The 6,000-nt window shown below is 42.1% G+C and overlaps 1 protein-coding gene across 8 annotated transcripts in view; it reads right to left on the reverse strand.

The window, feature by feature from the left end:
- The window catches only part of RNF180 (ring finger protein 180), a 242,999-nt gene extending 237,241 nt beyond the window's left edge, over positions 1-5,758 (reverse strand). For 3 of the 8 annotated variants that reach the window (XM_008992003.5, XM_035291511.3, XM_078365902.1), the window contains exon 1: positions 5,139-5,385. The gene's annotated coding sequence lies outside the window, so the exon portion shown is untranslated. Of the gene's footprint in view, positions 1-4,863; positions 5,015-5,138; positions 5,386-5,503 lie in introns of those variants that run through there. The other 5 variants (XM_035291512.3, XM_078365903.1, XM_054252233.2 and 2 more) reach the window with 3 other exon arrangements.
- Positions 5,759-6,000: the final 242 nt, after the last annotated feature.

Below are 6,000 nucleotides of genomic sequence, written 5' to 3' on the forward strand. Positions count from 1 at the left end.
ATCATGATAAGACTCTTATCCCTCTTAATTTTTCCTTACATATGCCTTTTCCACTTGGCAAGATAATACTGTAATTAGAATTTCACAATCAGTGCTTCTGTAGGTAACTTCACAGAATGTTGGATCTGTCCTCCCAAACCCAAATCTTTATATAACTTAAAAGATATTTTAGTCCACTTAGTGGCTAATTTAGCAACATCCCTAATACAAGTGCTTGTTCAAATTGTACTACTGGTCCCTGTTAGAGTCAGATTTCTAGTCCCACTTGTTCTCTCTCCATGTTTTACTTTAATATAGTAATGGGATACAAGAACCAAGTCCAAACGAGGAGTGTGTCGTAAGACAAGATTGTACCAAAAGACTGAATTGAGTTTCTTAAGAACTGACTTATGTGCAAGCATATTATAGTTCTCTTAACCTGTAAACTCTGCTTCAGATTCTTGGCTAGAAACTGCTAAATCCACCATTCCAAGCAATATATCCATGAACAACAGAACTGGAAAGTGGACCTTATGTGTACCCACAGGGTATATCATTATTTGTGGATAATTCTGTGGCCAAGCATATACACAGGCGACCTCATGCCTTGACAGGTAGAAGATGAAGGGCCAATGTGGGCTAAAAATCTTAATGGTAACTTGTCACTCCATAATCACTCAGAAGTGGAGCACTGGCTCACTCCTCTTAACTTATGGCATAGGTTAAAGAGAACACTGCCAAGAGGCATTAACCCTTTTGGATGAGCTTTGTATGGCTTAGAATAATACAAATGAAGTAATGACTAGAATTTATCCCTCCCAATAGCCTCTATAGACTATTCTATTGCAATGCTATTGTTGCATAAGACTTCTCTGAATTCTCTTGTAAAAGTTATACTAGATATTAATAGAATTGCTCTAGATTTCTACTTGTCAAACAGGGAGGAGTCTCTGCAGTTGATAACACTTAATGTTGCACATGGATATATTCTGGTATTGTAGAGACTCAGTTGCAAAAATAAAAAAACAATTAAAGAACAGTCTACTTGGTTAAAATGGGTAGATTCTTTGTCTGCCTCATTCTTTGATCTGTTCAACTTTAGTTGGTTTGGTTCCCAGGAACTTTGATTAAGGAGCACATTCCAAACTCTTGGTATTATCCTTCTGATAGTCATAGTAGTCTTCCTAGTGTGCTGCATTCTCTCAAGTTTTAAATGACTGCATGCAGCAATTTGCTGAATGCCAACAACTCTCCAGCTGGTATGATAAAAACTCAAAGAAACCTATGATAATGAGGACACCTAACCTATTAATGATATGTTGAGACTGAAAACCCAGAATGATAGTTAACTGAGAGCAGCGCTAATGCCCTAAGTTTTGGTCACACTCTCACTTAGGTGAAAGCTTACTGAAAGGACCGAATTCTTAAATAAAATTTACAAGAGGACATTGAAACCAAAGGGGAGTCACTCATGCTCAATGCCACATAATCAAACTGAAACTTTAAGGAAGTTAAAGAACAAACAAACCAGTTTTTCCTGAAAACGGGATTTGCTGCAACCAACCTGCTGCAACCAACACAAAACGGCCTAGTAACCTGAGCTGGCATGAGAAGTAGTCCCTTCTACTTGAACACTTAAAAGAAAAGTAACCTTAAGTAATCTGATGTTAACCAACAGGCTTTTTAGAATTACTCTGTTTCCTTGTTCCCATCTTACAAAACCAACTATTCTGCCATGCCTGGCAAAGCATTCTATTTTATGAATGAGATGCTACCCAATTTTGGAATTGCTAACAAAAGCCAATTCAATATTTAAACTAAATTTGTTGAAATTTTTTCTTTTGACATTGGTAGATAGCCAGGAAAGTCTGTTGCACACACACTGTGTTAATACTTTTTTTTTTTTTTGAAAATAGCAATTGTATATTTTGAGGCTATTTTGCCTTTCCTGTATTACACTCAAAACATTCAATATGGAGCCAAATTTTATTATTCAAAATTGTTGCAAAGATTGAAATTTATGTAAAATTCAAACTTCTGTATGAAATACACTCCCAATCTAACACCGTTCCAGTCAGTATGATAAGTCATCAACTAAATGTACTCTATTAAATATGTAAGTAAAATATCTAATTTCTAAGAAATCAATGTGATGAAAAGAGATAACTGATAGGTTATAATAGAGATTATCATTTTCAAAACATTTAACAATGTGGAAACATACACATGTGCACAGAACTCCAGCCTACAGGTAAGCATGCCCCCTTCGGAGTAGTCTTCTGGGAAGGTTGCAAACTTATTCTAATAATGTCTGTCACTGTTTTAAACTATAGTTTTCAACTTCCCCCCTCTTTATTTTTTTTAAAAGACAGGGTTTCACCATGTGAACAAGGCTGGTCTCAAACTCCTGACCTCAGGTGATCTGCCTTGGCCTCCCAAAGTGCAGGGATTACAAGTGTGGCATGAGCCACTGTGCCTGGCCTAAACTGCCCTTTTGAAACTGCCCTTCATAGCCATCAGGATAATCCTTTAAATATCCTTAACAATGGTAAAATCTTGAAGGTAGAACCGAGTTTTATAACCACGCAGAAATCATTCTGCCAAATTTAGCAAAGAAAATACTCAAGCTGAATTAGTTTTTTGATTAAAAAATACAAACAAAAACAAGTGTTTATGAAAGTTATGAAATGTTTTTATTTTGCTTGTAAACTGAATAGAAATTTCAAAAATTTGAAAATAATTATGAATGGCAGCAGCACTACTGGAGTAAGTTTTTAGCCTCCTTAGGTGACTACTTGGAATGACCAATCTTTAAAAATATAAATGATGGCATGTTTAAGGAGGAAAAATGTTTCAAGACACTACAATCACATTTTGAAGTTAACAAAGCTGCTTTCTTCCACGGAATGGAAACTACTTTTGAGATATTACTTTATTAATTCTTCAAATATCTCTATGTAGGAAAGGACAGACAACCTTCTTTATTCAGATGATCAAATGGAGGTGGTATAAGGGAGAGGGAACTGTGTTTATTCCATGAAAACAACAATTCAGTCTAAGTGCACTGTCCCCTTGTACTTTGTAGTTGGCAAAATTTAAGTGAAATTTTTAATCTTTATGCTCCTTGATGAAAAGACACTGTAAGAGTAAAAAGTATTATTATTCAGGTAGACACGTCATAAAATATTACAGAAATATATTAAAATGATGATTAATTTATTGCATTCTTGCCTGGAAGAATTCCTGCTCCATGTGTGAAGTGCTTATTAAAGAGGCTGGTGTCAGTCCTCAGACACACTCAAAAAAGTGCTAATTAAGTCTATTTTATCAAGACAGCTTGTTTTTTTCAATTTTAGAAGACAAAATCTTCACTTCGAAAAACAAAACACATAAAAAATGAGAGGAACCATTTACAAAACTAAGGGCAAACCCTAGGGAGACTGGTAAGTTGTTGATGGTCCCAGAGAGATAAAGTACAACTCAATTACGAGATAATTTTCATTAAAATAAATAATTAAAATAACTATTCTCCTAAATTTTCAATTGTTTATGAGAAAAAACTTGCCGTTCAAATATTCCGGGAAACCTTAGCAGTTCGCCTCCTCGATTCTACTCATTTATTAAATATTTATATCTCTGCTATTGTCACCAAGTATCTTTGGGCCGGTGGCACTACATTTATACAGGAGATGAAAGTTTGACAGATAAAAGACAAAGGAATTCTACTCATGTCTATGACTCAAATGATACTACTATTCATTTGAAACTGAAGTGATCGTGATCTTTCAAGTATCATTTTTAAGGGTACTATAACAAGAGTCTGAAAGGATTTGACTCTTTTTTTTTTTTTTTTTTTTTTGAGACAGAACGTTGCTCTGTCACCCAGGCTGGAATGCAGTGGTACGATCTCGGCTCACTGCAACCTCCCTTCCTGGGTTCAAGCGATTCTCCTGCCTCAGCCTCCTGAGTAGCTGGGATTACAGGCGCGCACTACCATGCCTGGCTAATTTTTGTATTTTTAGTAGAGAAGGGGTTTCACCGTGTTGGCCAGGCTGGTCTCGAACTGCTGACCTCGTGATCCGCCCGCCTAAGCCTCCCAAAGTGCTGGGATTACAGGCGAGAGTCACCGCCCACGGTTCCACTCTATTTTTTAAGAAAGATTTTAGCAATTAATGAGTAAATAAAAATACAGGGAGCACTGTCCGTCTTTGAGCGCTAAATTTTGTTTGAGGCTAAGAACTCAACTGGATCAAGGACAACTCTAGTCAGACAAGCTCTAATCACAGCTTCCACACGGATTGACTGCTTAGTTTTGATATAATCACTTTTCCTCCTGGGTGCTTCAGCTGTCTGGTCTATAAAATGGGATAATAGTAACCTGTCTGAATAATGCTCCTTTGAAGTTAACTAATAAACGCTCTCACAGGTGCACTTAAACTATTAGATGCTACGAAAATAATGAGCACTATCTCGAAAAAAAAAAAAAAAAGAAAACAAACAAGGTAGTATATATGTGTTAATGATCATAACAGCACTAGTAATTTCTCACCAAAGAACCATCTCCCACCTTCGCCCCAATGCATTTCAGAGCTTATGACCTCCGCCTAGCATAAAGTCGTACACTCCGGATCCAAGGCTGCAAGAAAAGCAACTACGACGTCGATACTGAAATGGACCAGACAAAGGAAAGTGGATCAGGGCAGAGGGAACCATCCGTGGAAGGGGGTGGATGCAGACTCTCCACACAAGCTCCGAAATTAAACAGGAAGCAGTTCCCCACCTCAGACCTGGATAGTGTTCAGTACAGGACCCCTCGCAGACACCCCACCCCACCCTCCACGGCCACCTCCGCCACGCCTCCGGCGCCTTGCCGCCAGGGCTCACCTTTTTCGAGCCCGTATGATTTCAACCCCCAGGCAGGCGCGCCCGGAGGCCGCTCGGAGAACCTCAGGTGCGAAAGTTAAGTCGCCGCCGCGTCACCTGAGGAGGCCCAGGCGAGAAGCTGCCAGGCCAGCGGCAGCCCTAGCCCAGCCCCTTAGCGCATCCCCGCTTGGGCCAACGTGGGGGCCAAGCCACCGCGTCTGGGCTGGGCCTTGGCCGGGCCCCCCCGAGAGGCGCCGCCGCCGCGCCCCGCCGTACTCCTCGCAGCCGGCCTTTACCTGTGTCCGCGTCCTGGAGCCGAAGGCTTCGCGCCCCGTCCCGGCGCTCCCGGCCGCTAGCAGCCAGGCTCTGAAGACCCGCCACGGCTCCGGCGGCTGCGATGCCGGTTCGGCGAGACGGGAAGCGACAGGAGCCAAACCCCGCGGAAAGCGCTCCAGCTGCGCCGGCAGTCCCGACCCCACGGCCTCCGACGTGGCGCCCCGGCGCTCGCCCGCCGCCGCCAGCGGCCCTGCTCACCCCACCTCTGTGGGTTCCCACCCGAGCCGCGCGTGGGCGGTGCCAGGCTTTGACCCCGCGCAGGCCGACAAGCGCCGCGGGCCGGGAGGAAACGTGGGAAAGTTTTTCTCCCTTGTCATTCCCTTACCAGAACCACGAAAATGATCCGCGCGGTCTCCCTTATCCTCTCTTGGCCTTTTCTGAAGTTCAGAGCTCCAAGCCCACTGCTGGGGCTGTTCCCTGCTAGAATCTTAGGCAGGTGTCCCAGCCACCCATCTGCAAGCCTCGGACTTTCTAAGCCTGCAACACTACCTGGGTTTAGTTTTCCCTTCGAATATCACTACCTTCGTTGCTGACCTTCTTGTGCCTGAAGTTCCATCGGTGTGCAAGGAGATTAACCACTGAAGTGCACGTGACACTACTCTTGACAAATTACAGTTGGGAGGTGAGTTAATGACTGGAGGTAAATCAAAAGGGCTTATTTAGGGAGTGAGGGGGTCGCCTGCAGTAAATGTTCACTTGCAGGTGCCTCAAAGATGATCAAACGACTATAAATAAGATTTGGAATATGAAAAGCAAGTTTTATTAGTCGGCTTGAGGAGAGGGAAGGAAACTAGGAGAGAACCTCAAACGAATATACAGCTT

The sequence above is a fragment of the Callithrix jacchus genome, chromosome 2, assembly GCF_049354715.1.
Source record: "Callithrix jacchus isolate 240 chromosome 2, calJac240_pri, whole genome shotgun sequence".
Taxonomy (NCBI): Eukaryota; Metazoa; Chordata; class Mammalia; order Primates; family Cebidae; genus Callithrix; species Callithrix jacchus.